Source organism: Clupea harengus, chromosome 19 (genome assembly GCF_900700415.2).
Source record: "Clupea harengus chromosome 19, Ch_v2.0.2, whole genome shotgun sequence".
Lineage (NCBI taxonomy): Eukaryota > Metazoa > Chordata > Actinopteri > Clupeiformes > Clupeidae > Clupea > Clupea harengus.
The window spans coordinates 6,212,254-6,230,165 of NC_045170.1; the positions used below are offsets into that span (position 1 = coordinate 6,212,254).

At 47.5% G+C, this 17,912-nt stretch overlaps 1 protein-coding gene across 1 annotated transcript in view; it reads left to right on the top strand.

Moving 5' to 3' along the window:
* The first annotated feature begins 5,872 nt into the window (after window positions 1–5,872).
* The window catches only part of LOC105911182 (ataxin-1-like), a 92,290-nt gene continuing 80,250 nt past the window's right edge, over window positions 5,873–17,912 (top strand). The window contains 1 exon segment of the mRNA XM_031585656.2: window positions 5,873–6,060. The gene's annotated coding sequence lies outside the window, so the exon portion shown is untranslated.

Below are 17,912 nucleotides of genomic sequence, written 5' to 3' on the forward strand. Positions count from 1 at the left end.
ACCCTAACCCGTAGTTACAGCACACATAGTTACAGCACGCTAACCCTAACCCATAGTTACAGCACGCTAACCCTAACCCATAGTTACAGCACGCATAGTTACAGCACGCTAACCCTAACCCATAGTTACAGCACACATAGTTACAGCACGCATAGTTACAGCACGCTAACCCTAACCCGTAGTTACAGCACACTAACCCTAACCCATAGTTACACGCTAACCATAACCCGTAGTTACAGCACGCATAGTTACAGCACGCTAACCCTAACCCATAGTTACAGCACACTAACCCTAACCCATAGTTACAGCACACATAGTTACAGCACGCTAACCCTAACCCATAGTTACAGCACACATAGTTACAGCACGCTAACCCTAACCCATAGTTACAGCACACTAACCCTAACCCATAGTTACAGCACGCTAACCCATAGTTACAGCACGCTAACCCTAACCCATAGTTACAGCACGCTAACCCTAACCCTAACCCATAGTTACAGCACGCTAACCCTAACCCATAGTTACAGCACACTAACCCTAACCCATAGTTACAGCACACATAGTTACAGCACGCTAACCCTAACCCTAACCCATAGTTACAGCACGCTAACCCTAACCCATAGTTACAGCACACATAGTTACAGCACGCTAACCCTAACCCATAGTTACAGCACACTAACGCTAACCCATAGTTACAGCACGCTAACCCTAACCCATAGTTACAGCACGCTAATCCTAACCCTAACCCATAGTTACAGCACGCTTTTAATGGAAAATTGAAATAAAAAAAAATGTCCTGTAAAAAGAGCAATTATTAAGTCAGAGGGTAAAGGCACAGGTGTTTCACCCCCACTGGATATCTATCTTCCCCACGCCAGAGAGATGCTACTGTCTGGATCTGCCTTGTCAGAGAAGTGACTTCAGGCTCCCAGGCTGGTTGAAGTGTGTGTGTGTGTGTGTGTGTGTGTGCAGGAGAATACCTCTCAAATGTGCATGTTTTAGTCAGTGTGTTTGTCTACTGTGATAGCAGTTCTGTCTAGGTTCCTAATTCAGTGTGTGTGTATGTGTTTGTATGTGTGTGTGTGTCAGAGAGAGTGTGTGTGTGTTTGTGAGTGTGTAGATGTTAAACTTAGTTAGTGCCAGTTGCACCCTGATGATCTAAAGATGATCTGTCTGTACCGTTTAACAATCTCATGACTGAGTGGAGGATGAGTGTGAGTGTGTCTGTGTATGTGTATGTGTGTGTGTGTGTGTGTGTGTGTGTGTGTGTGTGTGTGTGAGTGTGAGTGTGTGTGTGTGTGTGTGTGAGTGTTCTGTACAGTTTAACAATCTCATGACTGAGTGGAGGATGAGTGTGTGTGTGTGTGTGTGTGTGTATGTGTGTGTGTGTGTGTGTGTGAGTGTGAGTGTGTGTGTGTGTGTGTGTGAGTGTTCTGTACAGTTTAACAATCTCATGACTGAGTGGAGGATGAGTGTGAGTGTGTGTGTGTGTGTGTGTGAGTGTGAGTGTGTGTGTGTGTGAGTGTGTGTGTGTGTGTGAGTGTGTGTGTGTGTGTGTGTGTGTATGTGTGTGTGTGTGTGTGTGTGAGTGTGAGTGTGTGTGTGTGTGTGTGTGAGTGTTCTGTACAGTTTAACAATCTCATGACTGAGTGGAGGATGAGTGTGTGTGTGTGTGTGTGTGTGTGAGTGTGTGTGTGTGTGTGTGTGTGTGTGTGTGTGAGTGTTCTGAGTGGAGGATGAGCTCACTAGAGCTGGGGTATTGGCCGTCTGTCTCCCCTGCACGTACGCTGGCTGTTACAGTAACACAGTAGCTCTTGGCTGTGTGTACTGGAGAGTCCTCTTGTTATGATCCCGTGAACCAGGTCCTCTGAGCACGGAGGCCCATTTAGAGGCCTCAGCTCCTGCATGTGTGGTCCTCTGCCCTCTGGCTGCTGTGTTGGCTGGAGGAGCGGACGGAGGAGCGGACGGAGGAGCGGAGGGAGGAGCGGACGGAGGAGCGGACGGAGGAGCGGACGGAGGAGCGGACGGAAGAATGAACGGAGGAGCGGACGGAGGAGCGGAACGAGGAGCGGACGGAGGAGCGGACGGACGGAGGAGGGGACGGAGGAGGGGACGGAGGGAGGAGCGGACGGAGGAGCGGACGGAAGAAAGAACGGAGGAGCGGACGGAGGAGCGGACGGAAGAAAGAACGGAGGAGCGGAGGGAGGAGTGGAGGGAGGCGCTGATGGAGGAGCGCAGCAGATGTTACCTCAGGCGACAGGAATGGAGCTGCACAGCAGGGTGGAGCGGGAGCAGCCTACGCTTTAGAATGGTCTCCATGGAAACTACACGTAAACACTGCTGGAAAGCCCCCGTTCGGTCTGCTGCTCAGAAGTTGACCTCTCTGTTCTCGCACACACACACACACACACACACACACACACACACACACACACACACACACACACACACACACACACACACACACACACACACACACACAGACGTAGCCTACAATCTCATTCACTCTGTGTACGTCTACGTGTCTGTGTATGTTTATGGTAAACAAAATTAAATTAAGACACGTTTTATAAAATTGATGATTAGGCAAGACATTCTCGACAGGCCTATATAGACCTTTATAAATAGGCTATACTCCGGTATCATTCTAGACAGGCCTATATAGTCCTTTATAAATAGGCTATACTCCGGTTTGATTCTAGACAGGCCTATATAGTCCTTTATAAATAGGCTATACTCCGGTTTGATTCTAGACAGGCCTATATAGTCCTTTATAAATAGGCTATACTGCGGTTTGATTGGTAGCAGATATGACAGATCAGACGCAGGGCCTGTGAACGGGTAAACAAACATGACTAAGCATCATGCACACATGCGCAGCCCCTACTAAGATTCTCCAAATGCCAATTTAATTGAATCCGCAAATTTAATGTTCTAGGACTGAAGAAGGAAAATGGATAAACAAGAAGGTCTCATAGGCTACATTGTTTACACGCACACAACAGAAGCAGAGAGAGAGGGAGAGAGAGAGAGAGAGAGAGAGAGAGGAGAGAGAAAGAAAGAGAGAGAGAAAGAAAGAGAGAGAGAGACAGAGAGAGAGGGAGAGAGAGAGACAGAGAGAGAGGGAGACAGAGAGAGAGGGAGAGAGAGACAGAGGGAGAGAGAGAGAGACAGAGAGGGAGAGAGAGAGGGAGACAGAGAGAGAGGGAGACAGAGAGAGAGAGAGGGAGAGAGAGAGAGAGAGACAAAGAGAGAGATGACACTATAAATGAGACCAGTTGTCATGCCTTCTTCTAATGCTTAATGTGCCAAGCGATCACCCCACCAACCACATCTCTGTGCACACGGGTGTTAATTCGCACCCTTTGCATTCCGTAGGCTGTCATTTAGCACATTTAGTTAGCAACTATACTACTGAGAGGCCACCACGCTCCTCATAGAAACACACACAGGAGAGCAGACACATAATAATAATAATAATAATAATAATACATTATTTGTAACGCATTCTTCATTCAGAAGAATCTCAGAGTGCCAACATATTAGAAACTAACTATAATAATACAATACAATAAAAATGAGTTAACATAAGCATAATAGAAAACATTTTAACATAAGATTTAACACAAGGCCAGAAATGCCTTCCTGAATAAAAATGTTTTTAGTCCAGCTTTAAAGGAGTCCAGCGTCTGCGTTGCCCTTAGGTGGTCAGGGAGGCTGTTCCATAAGCGTGGCGCTGCTGAGCAAAATGCCCGGTCGCCCATGGTGCGGAGCTTGGTTTCTCTCTCAGCTCTCATACTACTGAGAGGCCACCTCACTCCTCACAGAAACAGTCACAGGAGAGCAGACACATACTACTGAGAGGCCTTCAGACTCCACGCATCATTGGGCTGGATCTGTTGGTCCAGGGGTCCTCCTAATCGCCACCAACAGCCAGGAGGATGCCTCCTCATCGCCACCAACAGCCAGGGTCATCACTAGTCGAGGGGAGCCACTGCACAGGGGTCCCCTACGCCACTGCCTCTCGCCCGAGGGTCCACTACGCCACTGCCTCTAGTCCGAGGGTCCACTACGCCACTGCCTCTCGCCCGAGGGTCCTCTACGCCACTGCCTCTAGTCCGAGGGTCCACTACGCCACTGCCTCTCGCCCGAGGGTCCTCTACGCCACTGCCTCTAGTCCGAGGGTCCTCTACGCCACTGCCTCTCGCCCGAGGGTCCCCTACGCCACTGCCTCTAGCCCGAGGGTCCTCTACGCCACTGCCTCTCGCCCGAGGGTCCACTACGCCACTGCCTCTAGTCCGAGGGTCCTCTACGCCACTGCCTCTAGTCCGAGGGTCCTCTACGCCACTGCCTCTCGCCCGAGGGTCCACTACGCCACTGCCACTATCTATCTATTGGCTGTGGTGTCACCAGGAGGTGGAGCTACACGTCCACCAGTGCGACTCCTGTTCAGCCAAGAGGGGGCCGACCCGGCGATACACACCCCGCTGCAGCGGTATCAGAAGGGGACCGACCCGGCAACCTACTCACCGCCGCAGCGGTACCAGAAGGGGGCCGACCCGGCGATACACACCCCGGACCAAAGATGGGGCTGTGAGGTTAAGAGAGCGCCAGGTCCAATCCCAGTGTCCACACTCCTGGATTCATGGACTTTGAGACGCGTTTCCCGCTAAATCTGTGAGGATTTAGGGCCGTCCCACTGTCAAATGGCCAAGTGCTTTGGGCTCTCATTGGGCGGACATTTTCAGCCCTTTATGCACACTTCCCATAAGGCCGCATTTCTGCAGACTTCCCCTTAGGTAATTACCCACAGTTCATAGCGTTGGGACGTGAAGCACGGGGTTAACAGGGGCAGTTGGAAAGTGTGAGCAGAGGGTGATGTGAGATGTCGCAACATGCTGTCCCATTCCTGTTTGTACCATTTGGAGCCCTTGAGCGCTCAAACACTTACCAGGTAATGTCAACCACGTCTGAGAGGGCTCAGGTGTCAGGCCCTAGGGGGGCAATGAGATTGGGATTGGGATTGGGCTGCTTGCTGTTGTCTTCTTCAAAGAACACCCAGCGCCATGCTAATCTACCTTAGAGCAAATAATAACTGCATGATATGTTTTCCTGTAGATTGAGATGATCTTACAACATCATAAGATGTCCAGGTAAAGAAAAGTATTGTAGGAAAGGTGAAGATAGATAGAAAGATAGATAGATAGATAGATAGATAGAGAGATAGATAGATAGACAGACAGATGGATAACTTTATTGATCCACAAAGGGAGTTGCAACAGCAATTCAAATCACAAAACAGTATAACTTACTTAAAATTACGAAACACACATGATTTACACAAAAACAGACACTGAGGTAGGTACAAAACACATTATTAACGAATTCATATATTACAAACTACAATACAACTAGATAAAATGAATAGAATAAAAAATTGTATTTGAGATATACCTCTACACAAATTAAATATAGAATGTGCATGGTGCATTGCCACTCAATAAGCCTCTTCTCCTCTCCTCTCCTCTCCCGGCACAGAGGGGAGTCATTATATATTGCTATTGCAGTGGGCAGGAATGACTTCCTGTGGCAATCCTTATTACAGCGGAGTTGAAGGAGCGTCCAACTAAAAAACACTGCTGTCTGACCAGTAGGTCGTGCAGGGGATGTGAAGTGTTGTCCATTATGTTGAGCCGTCTGTTTGTTTACGTAATGTAGACCTCTGGACGCTCGCCTGTGGGTTGGTTTCGTTCCTCTTTTGCATAGAGTACAAACCTTCAGCTTTAATAGCTGGGCCAGCCAACTGCTCCATATTTGGATTACACACACACGCACGCACGCACGCACACACACACACACGCGAGAGGGAAGGGAAGGGGAGGGGAGGAGGGGGAGGGGGAGGGGAGCAGAGCGCGATAGAGCTATTAGCTCGGCTGCAGCAGATATCATTCAACTAGTAGAGGGGAGACGCTTCCACCGTCAGCGGCACAGGAGGGACAGGGAGCCCCGGCAGCACGCACGCAAGAGAGGCACAGACTCCAAAGCCCCTATCACCGCACAGTAAGTCATGGCCTGGGCTGTCATTCAGACTTTTTTCCCGAACCACTCGCATCGAGAAAATGGCTGGAAGTACCATTGGACGCGACGGATCTGAGACGGTCCTCCATAAAAAAAAAGGCTTTTGTAACATGTTAAGTTTGTGCTTTGTGTCTTTTTAAGTTTAGTATTTGCAGTATCATGTTAATCGGTGTTTGGCGTTCACGTTGACATACTTGTCACTTCAAACTATGCCTTGCAACTGCATGTAAAGTGCGAGGCGGCAGAGCGCTGGGTGACGGGGAACAGGAACCGAGCGAGAAGCGCTCTCGTTGGGCTTGTTCGGGGCAGGAGCGCTACTTAACTGCGCCACTACACCGCGTCTGATTACATTGCAAAGGGCTACTTCCTCGTAATCGCGCTTCTCGTAGTACTCCACTACGCTATCGCACTTTTTAAAGCTCTTAGTTCCTCTTACGTGGCCGTGGCTACTTTCGCTTAGTCAACATTTTGTTCTCAGCGGGGAAACATTGCAGCCGTAACAAGAAAATTGCAATTGCGGAAGTATATATTTTTCTCATTATATATGTTTGACAACCATGGAAACCAGGAGTGTTATTCGCTATTGGTGGTGATGACACGTAAGCTCAGTGCCGAATATAGCTTGTGCGGCTCTTTGAACTCCCATTCATGTGGGCAGAATACATTGTAAAGGTTACAATACGCTCAGAACACGATCACAGGCAGACGCTTTTCATTGAGCTCGAGAGTAAAGGACACAGTGTCTGCCCTGTGCAGCGAGTGATTGCTCGACTAGCCTACCCGTGATGTCATTCTGCTCCGCTCTGCCGGTTATATAATGGGCTGCCGGGATCCCTGCGATTGCTGTCTATTTTTACTTTGTTTACAGAAAGGAAATGTATAGTAGGCTACGACGCTGTTCGACATAGACTTTGACCAAAAAAGTCGAGCGCTTTTCGGTGTAATGGTATATGCAACAGAAACAGTGGTCATTTGCTTTTCTTGGCTATAACATTACTTTTCTACCAACTGGTTAAGTAACACTGCAATTGACGAGCGCAGTTGGGATATTACGTAGCCTTGTAGTTGTTTTGCAGATATCCCATAGTGTATCGACTTGGAAGTGAAAGAGTGTAGCCGGAAAAAACAACAAAAAACAGCTGGTTTCACGGGCGATGGAACACCGCCCCTGGGGCATTCAGGCTCGCAACGACGAAAGTATGAATGATTCGAAGCCCGGTCCTCAGTCGTCAAGCCGCTTTGAAAATTACACCACAGGATTGCTGTAGCTGTTAGCCCACCAATCTAACCACGTCTTTGCAACCCATGTATTTACCAGTAACCACTTTATCGTTGATCAATAAATGATTGTAACGATTGAATAATATCAATACCCAACGCTGATTTGGATCAGAAAATGACATAGCCGAGGGCTGTAGTGCACATGCATTCGTGTTGCACGCTCTTGTGACTTCCAGCAGTCTTCTAGGCACGTGCCAAAGTAAATAGTTTTCCTGGTCTAAAGAGTACGCTCGGAATGCAGCCGAGGCCGGGCAGTCCATGGGAGCAAGGCAGCAACATTGACCCATTATTACGTATCAAATCCTTATGTATTAGTGTGTATCAAACCAGGGGCCCATGGTGTTGTGGTGTATTACAGAATTAAGTTTAAAAAGGGCAAAAAGTTAGCATTGCTGGCTAACGTAGTTTCAGATCATATGTGACCCTGAGACAGACGTGGCCCTGATGCGGCCCAGACGTGGCCCTGATGCGGCCCATGGTTAGGTTGTATCTGAGGTCATTCGCGCTGCGTCACAGAGTTATACTGTAGTTCCGTGCACAGTGTGTGTGTGTACACAGGACATGGGAGAATCCTCTGTGTGCCTTCACCTGTATGCGGTGCTCTGTGGACACGGTGAGGGCAGGTACCTGCAGGCCATGGCAGTGGACTGGCGGAGCTGTGATGGCATTCCCATAGCGGTCACCACAGCGGTCGACATGCCTTTGCGTGGCGTTTAAACCCGTCTGCCTGCCTGGTCGTCTTGTGTGGTCCAGTCCCCCCCCCCCCCCCCCCCCCCCCCTGCCCTGCCCTCCCGGCATCCTCAGAAGCACTCAGGTTTACCTGCTAATGAGCCCTAATTAAGACACAGAGCAGGCATGTGTGTGTGTGTGTGTGTGTGTGTGTGTGTGTGTGTATGGAGCAGCTCACTTGGCTGCATCCTCCATCACACACACCTGCTGCTCATTCCCCTACAAGAAGAGTGACTTTACTCTTCATATATTTAGTCGTGTATTAGTTTGTTTCCGTGTTTGTGTGTGGAGCCATAACAGTATGATGGAATAGCTTACAACAACATTATTTTACTGAACTGTCAGTCATTTTGCATAAAAGTATCAGATCAATTAAATGACTGTGAAAGTGTGTGTGTGTGTGTGTGTGTGTGTGTGTGTGTGTGTGTGTGTGTGTGTGAAAGCGTCCTGGCCTCCACCTTGAGGGAGGGGCGTAGGCAGGTCTTTTGGGTGAGCTCTCTGGCAGTTTGATTGACAAGTACAAGAAGCCCTGATCACTCTCACACACACTCACACACACACACACACTCATCCTGGGTCCACAACACACATGGTACTGAAGACTGAAAACACACCTTTCAGCCAATAGACAGAGAATTCAGCCTGAATGTAAAGGCCAACCAGGTACAGGGATCTAAGCCTGAGAGGGATATTTCAGCCAATCAGCATGAAGAAATCACTTTGAATGAAATGTCAGCCAGTCAGCATGGAGTACTCAGCCTTTCCAGAATGTTTCAGCCAATGGATAATGGGGAATGCAGCCTGAGTGAGACATTTCAGCCAATCATAATGGAGAACCTTTCTTTGAGGAGTTGGGTTCGCGATTGGGTTAGCCTGGCTTGATCAGATACTCCTGGAGACCAACACACTCTCTCACAGCCTCCACACACACACACACACACACACACGCACAGAACAAATACTCATGGAGACCAACAACCTCTCTCACAGACTCCACACACACACACACACACGCACAGAACAGATACTTCTGATACACTCTCTCTCACAGAGTCCACACACACACACACACACACACACACAGAACAGATACTCCTGATACAGACTCTCTCACAGCCTCCACACACACACACACACACACAAGCACAGAACAGCACAGACATTACAGACAACAGAGACTATATAGACAGAAAGCTAGAAATTACAGTATATGCAGCACAGACAGACAGACAGTAGATGCAGCACAGACAGACAGATGCAGCACAAACAGACAGACAGACAGATGCAGCACAGACAGACAGACAGTAGATGCAGCACAGACAGACAGACAGTAGATGCAGCACAAACAGACATATGCAGCACAGACAGACAGACAGACAGGCAGTAGATGCAGCACAGACAGACAGATGCAGCACAAACAGACAAACAGACAGAGAGACAGTAGATGCAGCACAGACAGACAGACAGTAGATGCAGCACAGACAGACAGACAGACAGTAGATGCAGCACAGACAGACAGACTGTAGATGCAGCACAGACAGACAGACAGACAGACAGTAGATGCAGCACAGACAGACAGACAGACAGTAGATGCAGCACAGACAGACAGACAGTAGATGCAGCACAGACAGACAGTAGATGCAGCACAGACAGACAGACAGACAGTAGATGCAGCACAGACAGGCAGACAGACAGATGCAGCACAGATAGACAGACAGATGCAGCACAGACAGACAGACAGACAGTAGATGCAGCACAGACAGACAGACAGTAGATGCAGCACAGACAGACAGACAGACTGTAGATGCAGCACAGACAGACAGATGCAGCATAAACAGACAGAGAGATGCAGCACAGACAGACAGACTGTAGATGCAGCACAGACAGACAGACAGACAGACAGATGCAGCACAGACAGACAGATGCAGCACAGACAGACAGACAGTAGATGCAGCACAGACAGACAGTAGATGCAGCACAGACAGACAGACAGACAGACAGACTGTAGATGCAGCACATACAGACAGACAGACAGACAGATGCAGCACAGACAGACAGATGCAGCACAGACAGACAGACAGTAGATGCAGCACAGACAGACAGACAGTAGATGCAGCACAGACAGAAAGTAGATGCAGCACAGACAGACAGACAGACAGTAGATGCAGCACAGACAGACAGACAGACAGTAGATGCAGCACAGACAGACAGACAGACAGTAGATGCAGCACAGACAGACAGACAGACAGACAGACAGACAGTAGATGCAGCACAGACAGACAGACAGTAGATGCAGCACAGACAGACAGACAGACAGACAGACAGAGAGACAGACAGTAGATGCAGCACAGAGAGACAGACAGTAGATGCAGCACAGACAGACAGACAGTAGAAGGACTACACAAGACAGTGGGGATGCAACGTGTCTGAGTGAAGTTGAATTGTGGATGCACAGACTGTTCTGATGTCTCAAGTGTGTGTGTGTGTGTGTGAAAATGAGTGTGTGTGTGTGTGTGTGTGTGTGTGTGTGTGTGTGAAAATGAGTGTGTGTGTGTGTGTGTGAAAATGTGTGTGTGTGTGTGTGTGTGTGTGTGTGAAAATGAGTGTGTGTGTGTGTGTGTGTGTGTGTGTGCGCGTGCTCACAATAGTCCTTAGTGCTGCTCTGAGTGCACTGATAAGTGCATATGTGTTGTGAAATAGTGAATGCACAGACTTTGTGATGCTCTAGTGCTATGTGCTTGTGTATATGAGTGAATATGTGATTTGAGACAGTGGATGCACAGTCCTCTGTAGTTAGCATTTCAGTGTGTGTGTGTGTGTGTGTGTGTGTGTGTGTGTGTGTGTGTGTGTGTGTGTGTGTGTGTGTGTGTGTGTGTGTGTGTGTGTGTGTCTAGGAGGTGGCCTCTGTGTTATATAGTAAGTTAAGATCTTTGAGGAGGATGGACACCATAGGCTTCTGCCATGTTTACGTGTGTGTGTCTATATGTTTGAGTTTGCCTGTGTGTCTGTGTGTGTTATGGACTGTGTTGAACATGACTCTTTTTTACCGTAAGTGCTGTGTGTTTGTATTGTATGTGAGCAGCTTAATTGCTGTGTAAATGCTGTGTGTGTGTGTGTGTGTGTGTGTGTGTGTGTTGGAGTAGGTTACAGGAGAGAGGGGAAGAGGAAGGGAGGAGATGGAAGCTCTAGTGTGTGTGTGTGCGTGTGTGTTTGTGTGTGTGCGTGTGAAGTTTTTCTCAGACTGACACACAGCCTTTCATCTCACTTCTATTCATGAGCTCTATTTGCCACAACTCCCTTTTTACTGTCTCTCTCTCAGTCTATTTCTTTTCTTTCTTTCTCTGTTGCTCTCTATCTCTCTGTCTGGATTTCTCTCTTTTCTCTATCTCTTTTGTCACTGATTCCTCATTCATGCCTCTCTCTCGCTGTGTTCTCTCTCTCTCTCTCCCGCGCTGTGTTCTCTCTCTCTCTCTCTCTCTCGCTCTTTCTTTGTTTCCCTCTCTCTCATACCTCTCATTTTTTGATGATATCGTGTTGAAAACATTCCACTCATGAGGCAGACACTGTCAGCATATGGGAAGGAGCAACACTATCTTTTTGAAGGCTCTATGAGTGTGTGGGAGGTGTGTGTGTGTGTGTGTGTGTGTGTGTGTGTGTGTGTGTGTGTGTGTGTGTCTGTGTCTGGCAGCTTCATGAGTTATCAGGCGGTGTGTGTTTGTAAGGTTGTGTGTATTTTTGACATATTTTATACTTGGACATTCAGGTGGTGTGTGTGTGTGTCTCGATGGCTCTATAAGCACGCAGGAGGTTATGTGAATGTGTGTGTGTGTGTGTGTGTGAGTGAGTGTGTGAATGTGTGTGTGTGTGTGTGAGAGTGTGTGTCCCCCACCCCGTTCTGAATACCCAGTGAGCCTTTTCAGTGTCCTCTAACAGATGCTGGTGTCATTCTATCCACACCCAAACTCTGACTAAGCCTTCCGCACATAGTTATGGCGTTTTTCTGTAACTCCAGCGATGTTTGTGTGAATTAGTGTAAAACACCACAGCCACACTTCCGCCCTGTACTTTCTGTGAGCTCAACGAGGTGTGTGAATGTTGGCTAATTCTGTGTGTAGGATTGAATCGGTATGAACAGATCACTAATATCCTGTGTAGCGGTTCTCTCTCTCTCTTTCTCTCTCTTCCTCTCTCTCTTTCTCTCTCTTCCTCTCTCTCTCTCTCTCTCTCTCTCTCTGCACGTGCATGCGAAGGCTGATCTGAATGTGAAGCAGGAGTCTGTAGACCAGTACTGGGGCTGATGAGCGCACGCGTGTGTGTGTGTGCGTGTGTGCGTGTGTGTGTGTGTGTGAGCTGACGCATGCTAGAGAGTGTCAGCTGTGCAGGGCACAGGGTCGATGGGTGCGTGGCTCAATGGCAGAGTTTGAATGAAACAGTGTGTCTATGTGTGTGTGGCCCGTGTGTGCTTAAATTGTGTGTGTGTGCGTGCGTGCGTGCGTGTGTGTGTAGGTAGTTTTAGTGGTGAGTGTCTCTGGAAACATGCTTTAGAAGAAAGAAAACTCATTCTCATTCATCACTCATTCACTGCCTGGCTGAGAAGAACGCACCCGTTACCGAGCAACTCGTAGAGTAAAGCTACACACAGCTGTGATAATACATGGCTAACTAGTAGAGAAGCCTAAACACATAGCTAACCACATGGCTAAACCAGCTTGTAGAGGAACCCTCTCATAGCTAAACTCCACTACACACGAACCTACACACACATTTTAACTCATGGCTGACATAACTTGTACATGAACCTACACATAATAAGAATAGCTTGTAGATGAAGCCACACATTCTAGCCTGCTAGAGTCGCTCGTAGAGGAGCCGGTGTGAAGGACTTGGGACAGGTTTTTATTTATTTAGGCCCTGACATGGTCCCTGCCACATTACCTCTCATCTGCTGTTACGGTTTAGCATCAGCGTTAGAACACAGAGCAGTTCGTCTGTGGTCACTCTTAGCTGTCACTAATGCATTATGGCTAGTGTTAGCATTAGCCTGATGTTAGATGGGTTGGTCTGTGGTCACTCTTAGCTGTTATTATGAATAATGGCTAGTGTTAGCATTAGCCTGATGTTAGGGGGACGGCCCAGTGTTCCGAAAGCCCGATATTCCGAAATCTCAATATTCCGAAAAATAGTCCCCCTAGCATAATTTAGAAATATTCACACAGCTTTGCGCAGCGGAGCGGAGACGCTCACCGGGCTATCACGCATATCACTTTTTCTAGGCAATATTTGTTAATTTAGCCTACTCTGGTTTTGAATATGGGGTACCACTCGTGCCAAGGAAATCACCGGCAGATTGTCGCAGGACATTACGCAAATGTTGTCAAGCACTGACAAAGCATGCATGCGTTGGCTATCATAAAAGTATTTTTTTTTATCATCGCGATGCAAATGCCATGTGTGTATAATAATATTCTGAATTAAAGTTCATGCTTGTGAAATAAATGCATATATATGTTTATGATTGTGTGATCAATTAATTGGGATGTACATGTGGGCTATAGTGGTTCACGTTGCTGTTCTCACAATTTCGTAACAGCGGGCTGTCGGAATAATGGGCTTTCGGAACATTGCCATGGAACCGATGTTAGAGGAGTTGGTCTGTGGTCACTCTTAGCTTTTATGAATGAATAAAGGCCAGTGTGAATTACAACAAAGTTGTTTGTCTGCGGTTAATGCTGTTGTTAATGCCGATCATATAGCTATTTATCGATCGAGATGAGGCTAACAATTCAACAGTCACTCAGAAATCATTCATGTGAACTTACACACATACGCATCACTCACACATACGTAGTGCATAACACACACACACACACACACACACACACACACACACACACACTGTCCCTTCGCCAGTGAACCACTTAAAACTAAATATTAAATTGTGAGGAATAAACTTGAGATAACACACACACACACACACACACACACTCCTCTCCTGTCCCTCTTCCACAGGTTCACTTTTAAATACGCCTCCCCTCAAGAGGCGAATCATCCTTTCAGACATGAAAAATTATCCGCCAGTGTTTGTGTGGGAAAAAAGAGAAATAGTCTGTTTATTTTCTCAGTAAGTAAATCCAGTGTGAGCTAGATGTCCTTAGTTCAGTCCTCTGGCTCTACCTGTCTCAGGCCGGCCCAGACCCGTCCACTGAATCACACACACACACACACACACACGCTCACACTCACACACTCCCGCACACATACACGCACACACTCACTCACACACACACACACACACACACACACACACACACACACACACACAAACACACACACAAACATACTCACACTCACACACACACTCACACTCACTCACACACACACACACTTTAGCCTGATCAGATCCTGCTGCTTCTGCGGTGTGATTGACAGGCAAGGCCTCGGACAGGACGAGAGTCCACTGGTAATGAGGAAGTGAACTATATTTACATGTTTTACTGTCAGCTTCTCTTTTTGCCTTTTCTTATAACTCTACTCACCACTGACAGTATTTAAATGTGATCAGTGAGGAGGACAAGGTTTGGTTTCAGGACGTGTGTGTGTGTGCGTGTGTGTGTGTACGCCTGCTTTGTAACTGAGCAAAAGAGAAAAGATTTGAGATATAGGAGGTTGTTGAAGTAGATTTTAAAGATGCAATAGACTGTTGTTGCATCTTCAGGAAAAAAAAAGTCAGTGGAAAACAGTGGAAGTGTGTGTGTGTGTGTGTGTGTAGGCCTGAGAAAAGGTAGATGTGTGTGTGTGTGTGTGTGTGTGTGTGTAGGCCTGTGAAAAGGTAGATGTGTGTGTGTGTGTGTGTGTGTGCGTGTAGGCCTGTGAAAAGGTAATGCTTTGAAACCTTTCAAAAATGTACTGAATTCTTTTTGAGGCTTTGACATTTAATCAACAGAGGTGTCTGGTTTAAGGCATGTGGAAGGCATTAGCTAGCGGGGCATTTAACCTCACTAGCAGCAGGGTAAAGGCATTAGCTAGTGGGGCATTTAACATCACTAGCAGCAGGGTAAAGGCATTAGCTAGCGGGGCATTTAACCTCACTAGCAGCAGGGTAAAGGCATTAGCTAGCGGGGCATTTAACCTCACTAGCAGCAGGGTAAAGGCATTAGCTAGTGGGGCATTTAACATCACTAGCAGCAGGGTAAAGGCATTAGCTAGTGGGGCATTTAACCTCACTAGCAGCAGGGTAAAGGCATTAGCCAGTGGGGCATTTAACCTCACTAGCAGCAGGGTAAAGGCATTAGCTAGTGGGGATATAACATCACTAGCAGCAGGTTAAAGGCATTAGCCAGTGGGGCATTTAACCTCACTAGCAGCAGGGTAAAGGCATTAGCTAGTGGGGCATTTAACCTCACTAGCATCAGGGTAAAGGCATTAGCCAGTGGGGCATTTAACCTCACTAGCATCAGGGTAAAGGCATTAGCCAGTGGGGCATTTAACCTCACTAGCATCAGGGTAAAGGCATTAGCCAGTGGGGCATTTAACCTCACTAGCATCAGGGTAAAGGCATTAGCTAGTGGGGCATTTGGGGACGGTCCAGTGTTCCGAAGGCCCGATATTCCAAAATCTCAATATTCCGAAAAATAGTCCCCTGGCATAATTTGGAAATATTTTAAGTGGCACAAAACACACACAGCATTTAGTTTGCGCAGCGGAGCAGAGATGCTCACCGGGCTATCACGCATATAACTTTTCCTAGGCAATATTTGTTAACTTAGCCTACTCTGCTTTTGAATATGGGGTAGGCTACCACTCAGGCGAAGGAAAGGCATTAGCTAGCGGGGCATTTACCCTCACTAGCATCAGGGTAAAGGCATTAGCTAGTGGGGCATTTAACCTCACTAACATCAGGGTAAAGGCATTAGCTAGTGGGGCATTTAACCTCACTAGCATCAGGGTAAAGGCATTAGCTAGCGGGGCATTTAACCTCACTAGCAGCAGGGTAAAGGCATTAGCTAGTGGGGCATTTAACATCACTAGCAGCAGGGTAAAGGCATTAGCTAGCGGGGCATTTAACCTCACTAGCAGCAGGGTAAAGGCATTAGCTAGTGGGGCATTTAACATCACTAGCAGCAGGGTAAAGGCATTAGCTAGTGGGGCATTTAACATCACTAGCAGCAGGGTAAAGGCATTAGCTAGCGGGGCATTTAACCTCACTAGCAGCAGGGTAAAGGCATTAGCTAGTGGGGCATTTAACCTCACTAGCAGCAGGGTAAAGGCATTAGCTAGTGGGGCATTTAACCTCACTAGCAACAGGGTAAAGACATTAGCTAGTGGGGCATTTAACCTCACTAGCAGCAGGGTAAAGGCATTAGCTAGTGGGGCATTTGGGGACGGTCCAGTGTTCCGAAGGCCCGATATTCCGAAATCTCAATATTCCGAAAAATAGTCCCCTGGCATAATTTAGAAATATTTTAAGTGGCACAAAACACACACAGCATTTAGTTTTTGCGCAGCGGAGCGGAGATGCTCACCGGGCTATCACGCATAAAACTTTTCCTAGGCAATATTTGTTAACTTAGCCTACTCTGCTTTTGAATATGGGGTAGGCTACCACTCAGGCGAAGGAAAGGCATTAGCTAGTGGGGCATTTAACCTCACTAGCATCAGGGTAAAGGCATTAACTAGCGGGGCATTTAACCTCACTAGCATCAGGGTAAAGGCATTAGCTAGTGGGGCATTTAACCTCACTAGCATCAGGGTAAAGGCATTAGCTAGTGGGGCATTTAACCTCACTAGCATCAGGGTAAAGGCATTAGCTAGTGGGGCATTTAACATCACTAGCAGCAGGGTAAAGGCATTAACTAGCGGGGCATTTAACCTCACTAGCATCAGGGTAAAGGCATTAGCTAGTGGGGCATTTAACATCACTAGCAGCAGGGTAAAGGCATTAACTAGCGGGGCATTTAACCTCACTAGCAGCAGGGTAAAGGCATTAACTAGCGGGACATTTAACCTCACTAGCAGCAGGGTAAAGGCATTAACTAGCGGGGCATTTAACCTCACTAGCAGCAGGGTAAAGGCATTAGCTAGTGGGGCATTTAACCTCACTAGCAGCAGGGTAAAGGCATTAGCTAGTGGGGCATTTAACATCACTAGCAGCAGGGTAAAGGCATTAACTAGCGGGGCATTTAACCTCACTAGCAGCAGGGTAAAGGCATTAACTAGCGGGGCATTTAGCCTCACTAGCAGCAGGGTAAAGGCATTAGCTAGTGGGGCATTTAACCTCACTAGCAGCAGGGTAAAGGCATTAACTAGCGGGGCATTTAACCTCACTAGCAGCAGGGTAAAGGCATTAGCTAGTGGGGCATTTAACCTCACTAGCAGCAGGGTAAAGGCATTAACTAGCGGGGCATTTAACCTCACTAGCATCAGGGTAAAGGCTGCCTACATCAACATGTTCTCACATTAGCATTAACAAGTAATTTTGCTCACTGGAGACAATGGGCTAGAAGCTAATGACATCTAATGAGAAGATCATGATCATGATGATGATGATGATGATGATGATGAGGTTGGTGCGTGATAGATGGGCTGAGTTTCTTTCCCATCTTTACATCACCTGTGTATTACCAAGGCCATTGAAAGGATGTTCATTCCAGAGCATGTTAGCCTGTGCTCTCAGTGTGTGTGTGTGACTGTGAGGCCGTTTATAATGTGTTTGGCCTTGCTAGCGCAAGTCTGCTAGTGTCTGTTGAAAGTACACACTTCCAGATGTCCAACGCGTGTTGAAGAGATGAGAGCTGGAGGTGATGAAACTGTGTGTGTGTGTGTGT